The sequence below is a fragment of the Pseudopipra pipra genome, chromosome W, assembly GCF_036250125.1.
Source record: "Pseudopipra pipra isolate bDixPip1 chromosome W, bDixPip1.hap1, whole genome shotgun sequence".
Classification (NCBI taxonomy): domain Eukaryota; kingdom Metazoa; phylum Chordata; class Aves; order Passeriformes; family Pipridae; genus Pseudopipra; species Pseudopipra pipra.
The window spans coordinates 52,550,890-52,564,728 of record NC_087580.1 but is presented as its reverse complement, the minus strand read 5'-3'; positions in this window follow the sequence as shown (position 1 = coordinate 52,564,728).

Here is a 13,839-nt window from a genome sequence, read left to right as displayed (position 1 = left end):
TCGAAAGCCTTGGTGAGGTCGATAAAGGTCACATAAAGACCTTTGTTCTGTTCCCTACACTTCTCTTGCAGTTGTCTGAGAACAAATACCATGTCTGTGGTACTCCTGTTGGCTCTGAAACCACACTGACTTTCAGGTAGAATTCCTTCTGTTATAGCGGGTATTAGTCTGTTCAAAAGTATTCTTGCCAAGATTTTGCCAGCAATGGAGAGCAGAGTAATACCATGGTAATTTGAACAGTCTGATTTAACTTCCTTCTTCTTATACAAGACTGCATCATGAAGGTCTGATTGTAGTTCGCCTAGTTCCCAACTTGTGGTCCTAGTTTCGCACCACAAACTCGTGAAGTTTGGTATGGAGTGCAAGGCCCCCATGTTTCCAGACTTCGGGTGGAATTCCATCAACCCCAGCTGCCTTGCCGATTTTCACCTGCCGTATGGCCTTGAAGGTTTCTCCTAAAGTGGGGGCAATATCCAATTCATACTTTACTGGTTGTTGTGTGATGGCCCAGTGGGGAAAGGAGAGAGGGAGCTTCGCTGGCGTGGCTTTGTGCCCTCATGAGAAAGGAGAGAGAGAGGAGAGTGGAAGCCTTGGAGCACACAGAAGTTTGCTGGTCTGGTTTGGGGGAGGGGGGAGGGGGGGGAGGAAGGGTACCAGGTGGGCTGTGGGGGTCCTCGGACTGGAGGGTGGGCAGGTAAGCAGTGCATGGGAAGATATGAGGTAACATGGTGGGGGGAGGATAAGGTCAGGGTGGATAATGGTTTCCTCTGAGGCATGGGGATCTCGGCCAGGCTGGGGCCTGGAGAGGTACTCGAGCCCTAGGTGGGTATGGTGGTCAGAACAGTTTTGTTCGTTTGTTTGGTTTTGGCTCACCTGCGGCTACTGCCCATGTTCGGTATGTTCTGGATATATTCGTTACATCCTGAAAGGTTGGTCAGGACAAAGGGCTGATCCTGGGTGTTTCCCTGGGATTGAATATAGACAGGTGGCAGAAAAGTAGGAAGTGTAAGACTTGCCCTAATCGTTTTAATAGTAGGAGCATAGCCTGTGTACCCCTATGTGGTTGCGAGCTATGCTGGCGATGGTACATGCCTTCGGTAGGGTTGCCCATGCCAGACAGTCAAAACTGTAGGGTCAGATACAATACATTCTTGGGCAGGATGAGCTCGTTAGCCTTCTGGCAGTCATCCTCGGAGGACAACTCTAATCCCAAACCCAGGCAGATGGAGCTCGCTTAGCCCTGTAAGGCCATCCATCTAAGAGAAGGTCACTCTAATTAAACCTACATCCTGAGGACCTCACTGCCACTGTCCAAGCTCGCTCGGCCCTGGCAGATGAACCTTAGGATTAAAGGGTGGGTTCAGTTCTGCGCATACTGCATCCCACCTAAAAAATCCATTGCGCAGGCTTGTATATTTAAATGCAGCTGTGTAGTAAATATGGATTTTTAGTATGACTGTGTAGTTCCTCACACTTTAGAATAGCAGTTGACACTTACAAAACTCTATTCTCACATTTCATATTGAATTTTCTAAATTCTTTAAGCTTGTTTAGTGTTCTTCTCAAGGAAAGGCTCTAGCAAACACATCCTGTTTTAGGACATGTTCCTAGACCAGAACAACAAGATATCATTGTAGCCAAAGCAACCTTGAAGGGCCTAAACCTTGGAGAAGCTCCAAAGATAATGTGTGCCAGAAGGAGGAGGAGGAAGATGAGGAAGAAAGGGGTCTTGAGACCTCCAACTCAGTTCCAGGGAGGTGTGACGGGGGGCAATTCTGGGGAGGATCCTTTTATAGTTAAACTGGTGCCTGCCTCTTATGTAAACTAGACTTTTTGTGCCATTTCATTTGTGCATGCACAGCCATCTCTGTGAGCCCTCCAGGAAGTGAGCTGAGGGTGGGGAGACTGAGCATGAGTCTCATGGAGGAGCAGGAAGTCGGCTCAGAACAGCGCTGCCCCATCTTTGCGGGACCCTCTCTTCCCATCACATCTTTCCTGTCATAACAGTCAGAATGTTTCAGACAAAACATGTCTTACCTCTGTTCTGGATCTGTCTTTATCACAAATAGGGAGGGAAAATGATCTTTCCTGTAGCATTAACAAACATGCAGGGAACTGCACAATTTTCTTGATCAGGAATTACATTGCTTAGGGCTATCGGCCAGTAGACCTTAGTAACCTGTCTCCAGGTTCCTGGGATGGCAATTCATGGGGTTTCCCCGAGTCCAACAGTCACGTCAAAGTATGTCTTATTCAACAAAATGCCAATTAGGGGCCAGTTGCTATTCTCATCATCAGTTGCTGGCATTTAAGTACAAATCCAGCAGTCATTTTTGCAAAGGATTTTAGATACATTTTGGACTAGGGCCACATGTAATTTCTGGTTCCAAACCTGAATCATAGTTAACGACTGTACAGATAATATGTACAGAAGAAACTGTTTAAGCCACATCCTCTTCATCAGTGTCAGGCTCTGATTTGCTAGTTGTTCCAGGAACTGAAGCTTTCTTAACTCTGGAGTAATGAAATTAGGGTCCTTTGCCAGCAACTTTGCAGTGAGGGAAGTCAGCAGGACTTGGAATGGTCCTCTCCACTTGGCTTGCAGAGGATCACTGTCCCACCATTTAACGTAGACCCAGTCTCCAGGCTGGAACTGATGAGCAGGGGTGTCCAATTCTATGGGTCTGGATAACTCAATGAATCTCTGGAGTTTCTGTACAGTAGAGCCTAGAGCCATTAAATACTTTTGTAAATCAATTTTCCCTTCATGTGAATGTCCCTTGGAATATGTAGAGCTTGATATGGTCTCCCATATAATATTTCATAAGGACTTATTTTCTCTCTCCGCCTTGGTTGTATGCAAATTCTCAGCAGAGCTAGAGGCAAAGCCTGAACCCATGACATAGATGTTTCCTGACAAATTTTACCAATTTGCATTTTAAGAGTGCCATTCATACGTTCTACTTTGCCGCTTGCCTGAGGTCTGTAGGGAGTATGCAGGTCCCAGACAATTCCCAGGACACGACAAACCTCTTTCACTACTGTTGCAATGAAATGTGTCCCTCTATCTGATGACATTCCTAGAGGAACTCCAAATCTTGGAATTATATGGTTGAGCAAAGTTTTTACCACTTCCCTTGCTGTGTTAGTATGACAGGGATAAGCTTCAGGCCATCCACTGAAGGTGTCAACCAGTACTAGTATGTACTTGTATCCCTCCCTGGGTGGTAACTCAGCAAAATCTATTTGCCAGTAATCTCCATGAAGGTCCCCAGCCTTTGTTACCCCTAGCACCACTCTCTTGCTTTTATCAGGATTGTTTCACTTACAGATTTCACGTTTACTTACAATGGATTGCACAATTTCAATCATACCTGTCCCTATTACTACCTTCTTCAAATGTTTTAGAAGGTTTTCTGTTCCCCAGTGGGTAGCCTCATGTTCCCTAAGGAGTTGGGGTGTGACCACAACCTGTCCTGTAGGTGTGACAGCCTATCTACTTTCTTTGATATCAGCGTTAAGGGACTTAATTAACTGGTGGTCTTTCTTATCATATTTTGGGGTCAACCCTGTCAGATCTATTTCCTTTTGTCGTATTACTGCTAGGATACCTTTTTCTGCATCCCCTTTTGCCACCCGGTCAGTAAAATGATTTCCCAATTCGGGAGTTGTTTTCCCCTTTTGATGAGCTCTGCAATGCATGATAGACACTTCCTCTGGTTTCCAAATACTCTGCAGGAGTGCATGGATTTGGTCAGCATGTTTGATCCCACTGCTTTGGGCGGTTAGTAGCCTCCTTTCTTTCCAGATGGCTTCATGGACATGTACAACACTGAATGCATATTTAGAATCAGTCCAGATATTTACCTTCTTTTGTCGCGACGGAAAGCTCTAGACACCTCAATGTGAGAATCCAGGAACTTCGTTTATTGTAGATTGACAACAGCTTAATATACACTCTATAATAGGTTCATGAATATTACAGAAATTAGGCTCATTATTGGTGCTCAGTTAGGTGGTGATATCATCTTAACTGTCTTTCATTGTTTACACAGGTGGCTCGTTAAGTGTCCCTGTTTTGGTACTGCCTAGCTCCTGTTCTTCACCTCAATTTAGAATACCCAAGGACGCTGCTGCTTTCTCACGGCCCTGCTATCTCACACTTTCTCATGGGCCTAGTCAGACTGCGTCTTATACTTTAGTAGCTCATCCATAGCCTTAGCCATGTTCATATGTCCTCGCATTTCTAACCAATCCTCTACAATTTCCCCCGTTTTTATTTTGTGCCAACAATGCTTTCTTTGTCGTAGTATTTACACGTCTAGTAATACAAGAAAAGGCAACACGAGCTATTACTAAGATTACAATAACTGTCAATATCTATCGTAGGCCTTCCTTAATATAACTTAGAGCTCATTCAGAATAAGGAATCACTATAGTTCAACAGAATCACGTTACACATCTCTAAAATCTTGACACCGGCAGAAAGTATTTTTAAGTTTACACATTCACACATTCATGTAGCTTTTTTCTTTCACACAGCATTCAGGTGGCCACCTCAGACACACTCCTCAATCACACACACATTTTCAAGTGGTCATTGGCTGTGCACTTCTTGTCAGTTTCATAATTCAAAGGAAATTTATGGCATAGCTGCCATCAGCAATCTGCAAATCCTGCATAACTCTCCATGTAAAAGACAAATGCAGCAAGAAAGAACAGAATATTATCTTGGAAATCTTCAACCCTTCTTATAGAGCAATGCTATTTTATCATAAAGGCAATAAAGCTACTTTTGCAGGGGGCAAGACTATATCCCCTTCTGTCTCATCGTTCCGTCTCCAAATCTTCTACCTGCACCCTGCCCCTGGGGGAAACAGCCAAATTTCATGTAAGAGAAGCAAAATGGCAAACTATAGGAAATTCTTAACAACCTTCTGCAATATGCAAAAGCTAAGCACGGATGTCGCGTTATTTCTAATCTTACTTCAAAGGATTTTTCGTCAGTCTCCCCTTCTGTTTTTGAAGAAAACATTTGAGAATGCCATGAGCACACTGCATGCTTAACACCTATTGCTGTAAAAACAATGCAATCTTATTTGATTTATAAGTTGGGATATTGTTAATTTTAAGTTTTTTCTCTTTTCCCTTTTTTCCGTGTTTTACCGTCTTTGCCTCCCCCCACGCTCCTCATTGCCGAAGGACGAAGGAGGGGAAGGAGGGGCTGGGCTCACCCAGAGAGATCAGCAGAAGGAACTTAATCACAGGGTCTGCTTAAGAAAAGACAAAAACATAGGAGAGGGAGAGAACAGCTGCAAACAGGCACGTTTCAGAGAAGGGGTGATTGGTGTAACGGGGGAAAAAGAGAAACAGCTTTCCCCCTCCCCCGACTGCACCCCCCAATGTTTTTGCTACCGTCATTAACTCTAGGAAGAGGAGCAACACCAGGGAAAAACCACTCGTTGCAAAGAAGGGAAGGGGAACGCACACCCCCCGGGACCATGGCTGTCAGCAGTGCGGGGGAAACAGAGCCCCCCCGCCGCCCGCCGCGCCCGGGGCCGCCGGCGTGCACGCACGCGGGCGCACCGCTCCGAGCCGGGGCCACGCAGGCGGCGCGACCACCGCTACTGCCCCGCTGCTCGGCGCCGCCCCGTAGGCACCCGCCACAGGCGCACAGACCCGGCGCCGGCACGGGTTCACTCAACACGGCGGCATAAGCACCCAGCGCCGTGAACACAGCCACAAATGCGCAGTGCAGTCCCGCTGCACAGTTCAGATGAAAAGCTGGAAATGTCTTAAGGTGGAACTCAGTCATAGTGTTCGTAAAGTTTATCTCTGGTCTATCAGCAGTACTTTCACACTGCAGCCGTCGTCTCCGATCGTCCTGGATATGCGCTGCCGAGGTGCTAGCACCGCGTTCATGTTGGCGGGGCCTCTCCGTTGTCTCCGGCCCCGTTCCGTGATCTCTGGTCCCGCTCCGGCTCCCTTCAACTCCGCTCGACTCCCTTTTTACACGATTTCTCCGTATGATGGTATCCAGTAGCATCCTAATGTCCTCAGACTGTGCTTTAATGCCTTTTACTGTTCCAGATAACAATCGCCAAATTGTAAGGAGGGAAGCAGCAACTTTTTCTCCCTTATAGGCAGCAGTAAAGAGTTTATCACTAAGTTCTTTCCAAGTAGAGATAGTAAAGGCAGTTACAGTGTTCGCTTCATATCCCTGGCCCTTACATGAAAGCAGCATCTGCCGCAAAGCCAGTTCGTCTAACTCCCCGCTTTCCCAGAAAGCATTGGAGCAATGATAGTGCCGCCTGTCCCTTCATTACCTAAAAAACGTGTTACCACGCTTTGTGCAGCCCTTTCCACGAGACTTTGCTGCTTTGTCGGCGGGCCTCCTTCTTCAGGAGTCGTCCCGGGCGCCGGGCCCTGGAAGCACGGAACTTAACTCTTTCGCCGTCCGAAATCCCCGAAAGGGAGGCGTCCGGCGGCGGCAAGTTGAGCTCTTTTTCATCCAGCCCTTTCGCCTTCTTGTGCTGCACGGCAAGACCGACCGAAACTCCTACGTCCGACCACGGCTGCGAGAACCCGACTTGGCTCTCGGGAGTCCGACTTGACTCCGAGTCCGACTTGACTCCGACCCAGGAGATCCGACTTGATCCCCTAGGGACCCCCCTCTGGTCCCTGCACACGGGCGCCAATTTGTCGCGACGGAAAGCTCTAGACACCTCAATGTGAGAATCCAGGAACTTCGTTTATTGTAGATTGACAACAGCTTAATATACACTCTATAATAGGTTCATGAATATTACAGAAATTAGGCTCATTATTGGTGCTCAGTTAGGTGGTGATATCATCTTAACTGTCTTTCATTGTTTACACAGGTGGCTCGTTAAGTGTCTCTGTTTTGGTACTGCCTAGCTCCTGTTCTTCACCTCAATTTAGAATACCCAAGGACGCTGCTGCTTTCTCACGGCCCTGCTATCTCACACTTTCTCATGGGCCTAGTCAGACTGCGTCTTATACTTTAGTAGCTCATCCACAGCCTTAGCCATGTTCATATGTCCTCGCATTTCTAACCAATCCTCTACATTCTTTCCTTTGCTCAGTTCTAGAGCTCTTGTCAGTGCAATCAATTCCACTTTTTGGAATGATGTCAGTTGTCAAGGCCTTCACCTCCATTACCTCATCCTTCGTTGTCACTGCATACCCTGTTGTTCGCTTACCATCCGGCATGAAACTGCTTCCATCCGTGTACAGTTCCCAGTCTGGGTTTTCTAGAGGCATGTCCTTTGAACAGGTCAATAACTATCCGATCCTAGGTTTGGAGGTGAAAACTGGAATAATTACTGAACACGCAAAACGCAATATAAGCTTCTTGGGGGCAGGACATGTTAACGAGGAGGATGGGTTATGCTAGCTAGGGGATGGATCATGCTAACTAGAAGATTACACAGTTCTCTGCTACAGTTACACAACTGGTTAATATTTCCCTGTCGTGGGTTTACTAATCCCCTGGAACTGAAGACGGTTAGTTCCAGGTGGATTTCCTGGTGCTGAGTCAATCGAAAGCTTTAGTAATGCCTCTGTGAATTACATATTTAAGGAACCGGAAGAAAAGGCTTGTGGCGCAGAAGAAATTGAAGCCAGGAGGGTGAGAGAAAGAGTCGTCGGACCTGGGGGCCATGCCCCGTGACCCAGGCCCAGGGGGTCCTGGCGCGGTGCTAGAGCCAGGCCAGGCATGGTGGTCAGGGCTGGGGTGGTTCCCCATCGCTTCCCCCCCACTGTGAGCAGGGGCAGCGGTGATGGCCCAGAGCGGCCAGCCGGGGCCAGAGCCAGGCCCCCTGGGGGCAGGCTCGGCACTGGAGCCGGGTCGACCCGGGCTGAAGGGCGGTGGCCATGACCCTGGGTCCACAGCAGCTGCTGGCCTGGAGCAGATAGGCCCCCTGCAGAGGGGCGGTGGCAGCCACAGAGCATGCCCTGCGGTACTTGGTGCGGCAGCAGTGCGCAACACGGAGCGGAGCGGGCCCAGAGGAGCCCGGAGTGGTTTCTTACTTTTTTTTTTTTCCTTCTTCCCTCTTTCCTTTGTGGGGGGAGGGGGTGTTTGGGGTTCTTTTTTATATGTACATAGTACTGTAGCTGTATATAACTGTGATATAAGTAAATATATATATTTTGCTATAGTTCTGCTATTTCGGGGTTTTTTTATATATATATAGTTTGTTTCCTCTCACTTCTCTGCAACCACCACTCTTGACCAGACTGCAACAGCACTCTCACCAACAGGTTTTCCCCTCTCCTTTTCCTTTGGACTCAGGGGGCCCAAAGAACACCACTCTGTTCATGCCCCAGGGTGCTGGGTTATATATTTGGGTTTTGTAGGTTATAACCAATTGTTTGTCTGTATAATCGTACTTATTGTATTATTTTATTAAATTGTTATTCTGACTTATAATCTCTCTTTTGAGTTGAGTTCATTTCCCCTGCCCGTTTACCTTTAAACCAGCACACAGTTACAGTATCATGACTCATTTTCCCTTCCAAAGTGTTTAACACAGAATACGTTGCCCCTGTATCAACCAAGAATTCAACTTCTTCTCCCCTCAGCTTAACTATAACCAGAGGTTCTGCTGGGGAAGAATTCTCCGGTCCCCTTCAGACACCCTGTCCATCCTGATCCACAGCCAATTGAGGGACTGGGTTTCCACTTCTCAAGTATGGACAATCCCTTCTCCAGTGCCCTTTCTTTTTGCAGAAAGAACACCGGTTGTTCCCCTTACCATGCTGGCGATTACATTTACAACACTTGTGGTGGGCATTGTGTTTGCAGCATTCCTGGCAGTTACTGCTTTTGTGGAGTGTGTGGCAGCCTCCAGCTCCAGCACTTTTGCCTTGCCTTTCTGATCTCTATTCCGATACACCGTCCAAGCTATGTCCAATAACTCACCGATATCTTTCTTCTCACCTGCCTTTTGCAACTTTTTCCTTATATCATCAGCAGACTGCCCTATGAACAAATAGACCAAGTGTTTTTTCCCAAGGTCTGAATTGATGTCCACATCTGTATACTTTCGTTGACATCTTTCAGCCTATTCAAGAAGTCTGTTGGGCATTCATTCCTGTCTTGCTTCACCTCATACATTTTTGACCAATTTACTGCCTTTGGAATACCATGTCTTAAACCATACACCACCCAACCCTGATAGCGTTTCAATGCTTCCCTTTTTTCTGGTAAATTGGGATCCCATTTTGGGTCCTCTGGGAGGAATATATCCTTAAGTTCCCCTGTGAGTTTTCCAGCTGCTATTAGCAGCTCAATTCCAGATCAGGCAGCTCGCTTAACCATTTCCTTCTCTGTGCTATCAAATAATGTATCCATCATGACTTCCAGGTCATACCAATCTGGATTTTGTGTTCTTATTGCTCTTTCCACATAATTAGTTACCTTCTCTGGGTTATCTCTATATTCCCCAACTGAGGCCTTCCATTGTTGTAACTCAACCAGAGAAAAAGAAACTTTTATCAAGATTGGTCCTTGTTTACCCATGGCCTGGCTCAAGGGAGCCTCTATAACAGTTTTTCCTTTTTTTGTTTTCGTTCTCCTTGGCTTGGGTCCAGCAAAGCTTTATGCACCCTTTTCCCCCTTCCCCTTGCAGTTGCTGCAGAAACTTTTGCTTTTCTTTTTGTTTTTACTACGGGAGCTCTTTTTTCCTCTGAGGTGCTGTCTGAATCGTCCTCAGAGGCTTCTCTATCTGTGCCAGTGAGATCACTATCTCTAGTATTGATTTTCGTGCTCGAAGGCTCAAAGGGGGGAAGGCCCCACCTTTCCCTCCTCTCGGTGTTTGAGAATGATCTGCTCGTTCTTGGGGAACCCATTCCCTGATGATATGGGGCAAAAGCTGGAAAAGCCCCTTCCAGAATAGGATAGCCTGCATACCGGGGGGGGGGGGGGGGGGCAGTTGGAATGATGATGCCCCCAGCGTACCCAGTGGGGGGGTAAGGGTCGTAAGGGATCGGGAGTTGAAATGCGGAAGAGGAGGCTCTGGCTTTGCCATTATTGGCGGAGCCAGAAGCACCAGTGTTTATCGGGGGGGGGGGGGGGGGGGGGGGGGGCGACAGCACCTTTAAACGCTGCCTCTGCTCCTCCTCCTGCGGCAGCAGCCACTTTGCCTGTAGCTGCTGAGGTATCTTGGGCAGCTGAGTCGGCTGAGTGTTCAGACACGGGGCAAGCCGTGTCCGTGCCAGTCGCAGCCACAGTGTTCTGCACCTGCCGTGGTTCCTGTCCCGTCCACTGGACCCGCGGCAGCTCCTGCTCCAGCACTACTTCCCCCAGGACCCACAGTCATGGTTCTCGCCGCGGCTGCTCCGATTGCTGTGCCAGCGGCGGCACCTGCAGCAGCCTATCCTGTCCCTGCCACTTCTGTTGCTGCGGTAACTCCTGTGGCAGCTCCCGTCCCTGTTGGTCCTGTAGCGGTAGCTCACGCCACTGCTGGGGCTTTCTCTAACTTATATTCCCTCTTCCATTCCGGACAGTTTAAAAAAGACAAAACCAATTCAGCATACACTACTTCTCTCCACTGCTCCTCCTTATGGAGGGTTGACATGAGCTGTAACACTGTATTCATTTGAAAAGAGCCAAACTTTGGCCAAGTCTCCCCTTCGTGCAGCCCATGCAATGGCCACATTTATAGGTCCACTGTCCACCGTCCCTGCCCTGCCTTTACTGAAGCTGCACTGGAGGAGGGGTCCTCCACCTGCTCCCCCTTAACTGTCCCGGGCCAGTTAAACTGCCCATCCGGGTGAAATGCTTTTCCCTCCCAGACTGGGAAAACACTGACTTTTGCAACAACACAGGGCCCCAAAGTCTCACTTCCCAGCCCACCATATTCCCCAATTTCCAGGAAAAACCCAATTTACAGTTGCTAGCAAAATTAACCCTAAAAGAGCTGCTCTTTTATCTCACCAGTGCCCAGGATTGTTAGGAGCTGGGGCTACTCAGGATCGGTGCGGGAACCCTTCAAATAAGTGATGCCAGATGAAAAGGTCTCACAGGATGAAATGGCTTGATCCAAAGAAGTCACAGGTCTGACAGCTTCCAGGGTGCTGGATTTCAATTTCCACCTTTCGGAGTGCCAAACTGTTGCCTAAAGAGACTGCGGAGAAAAAGACTCCAGGCCAATTTAGTGTATAAGATAAGACAAAAAGAGAGGGTCCTTTAATCAGGCCTCAGGACCGGGGGAATACAAACCATGCAGGTGTACGCAGACAGTGATTGTATGATTTTTTAATAAGGTCCATCCAATCCCAGATCTATCTACCCCCCGGTCCTGCCCAGTTCTGCCCCCCAACATGCCCCTTTGGGAATTGGATTTGGGGTCTTTGGGACACCTTCTTCCTCATCTTCATCTTCTTCACAGCACGTACAGTCCTTGGAGCTCCTCCAAAGTTCTGGACTCGAAGGTTGCTTTGTCTGTGTGATATCTCCTGGTCCAGGCCTAGGGTGCGATGTTCTTAAACAGAGGTGTTTTTCTACAATTCTACCTTGAAAGGAAGACTAAATATGCTAACGGAATTTAGGGGGATTGATATGTGTCTCAGTCTGGAGAGACTAGACTGTTTGCTAAAGAGGATGAGTTGTGAGGTAGACCCAACTCCTCTCTCTCTGCAATTGTAATGTCAAATTAAGGGGCTTTACTCAAGGAAAATGTGGAAAAACAGAAGAAATAACAACCCTTTATTAAGAAATATATGAATGTTGGCAAAAAAAAAAAAAGTAACACAAAACAAAACAACACCAGCAACAACAACCACAACAACAAGTCTAAAAGAATACTCCTCTGTCCTTTAGCACAGTCCTAATTGCGGTCTGCAGGGGGTGCAGTTGGGCTGCTGAAGCTGTAGGACCTGCAGTACCTGGTCGTGGTCGGCAGGGGGCGCTGTTGGGCCGTTGAAGCTGTAGGACCTGCAGTACCTGGTCGTGGTCGGCAGGGGGCGTTGTAGGACCGCTGAAGCTGTAGGACCTGCAGTACCCGGTCGTGGTCGGCAGGGGGAGCTGTGGGTTCCGGCAGTCACCTGCGGGAGAAGGGGGACCGGAGAGAGCAGTCCCGGACCGCATGGGGAAGCCGAGAAAGAGATGGGGGGGGTCCTCGCCTCCGTGGGGGCGAAAAGGAAGGCAGGCAGTACACTCCCACGGGAACTCACCTTCGTCTCAAGTGGCGAGGACTCACTGCAGTCTCAGGTGGTAGTGTCTCCAAAAACTCCTCCTCCTCTCCCGCGGGCAAGCAAAACTCTCCGATGAAACACAGCAGCTCCGGCGGGCGGGACAGTCAGGCAGGTCGAAGCCAGCAGGATGAGAGGTCGAACTCCCCAGGATTAACAGCCAAAAAAAAAAACTAGACCTCCGGTCCCCCTCCCCAACAAAATGCCTGCCTGCACCCCAGAGAGCCAGCCACGCACTCTGCCTCTCACCTTCCCGACCAGAACCCAGCCCCCCCCCCCCCCACCTCCCTCTTTTCTTTCTCCAAATCGCCCATTAACCTCAGCTAGCTACATCTTTTGTAATGCTAATAACCTCCCTTCCCCCCTGCTCACTCCGTTGTTTTCCCTTGGAGTGGGGCAGGGGGAAGAAAAATTCCCCTGATTTCCTAATCTATAACAATATGAAATGGGGTAATAGGGTTGAGTATGTGTAAACTGCTATGTTAAGGGTAGGGGATATAATACAGCTACATTAAAATCTACATTTACTATACAACTACTTCTAAAATCTGCAAAAAACTCTGAGGCACCAAATAAGAACAAAATTTTCCATCTGAACACCCCCAAGCCAACCTCAAAGGTGCTGTACATTTTGCTGACGTGGTTTGAGACCCAAGACCAATTTTTCAAATCCCCACAAATTTGCTCAAAGGTTGAGAGAAGTTTCACACAGGCAAACAAACTCATCATGGGGAAATAATATCAAAATTTATTGCTAACAGAATAAAAACTATAAAGTAATATATACAACAATCCTAACTAATTCTCCTATGAATGATAAAACCATTTATTTACGAATATCACTCCTTCCTCCCCCCATAAAGTCCAGGAGGAGAAGAAGTTTCTCCTTCACTCTCAGGGCCACAGCTCCAATTTGCAGTAGTTGGAAAATCTTCTCTCTCTCTCTCTCTCCATCGGAATGCAGGGGGGTCTGCCCCCACCTCTAACCACTCGGTTTCTACCGAGGGCTTCCCATGGGCTTCGAGGGAAACACTCGTAATCACCATGTCATCACCACGGAGTACAGGGAGTTAAATCTCAAAGTCTTTATTCTCTGTTCCATGGAGGTTTCCTTCCACGGGAAGTTTCGGGGGCCCCCTAAGCAGGATCCACCCCTCCCCAGGTAAAGAGGGTTCTGGGTTTTTGACTCAGTCCTACCCCAAGAACATTCCAAGTTTCTGTCTCTCTGCTCTGGCTCAAGCTCTCTCCACTTTGGCTGCTTTGACTGCTGCAAACTCAGGGTCTGGCTCCGTGCCATGCTCTGCTTCTCTGAGTAGTTTTTCTCTCACTCTCTGAAATTCTTCTGATCTCTGCTTTGCAATTGCCACTCCCCCGCTTGCAGTGGGGGAGAAATGGTGGGGAAACTGCTGCAGCCCAGGGGCCCCCCCCGAATTTGGGGTTTCCCCCTCGGCCACCCCTGGAGTCTCTAATTCTTTCTGCACAATCACGTCTTAGATAAGGGCTAGGCTTCGCTTCAGTGCCTCACCTGGCCCCAGGTCAGGACTGGGGGGGAAAAGCCCCCGACCCCACTGGCCACATGGCCCTCTCTCCCTCTCACCTTATGGCTTCCAATTTCCAACTATG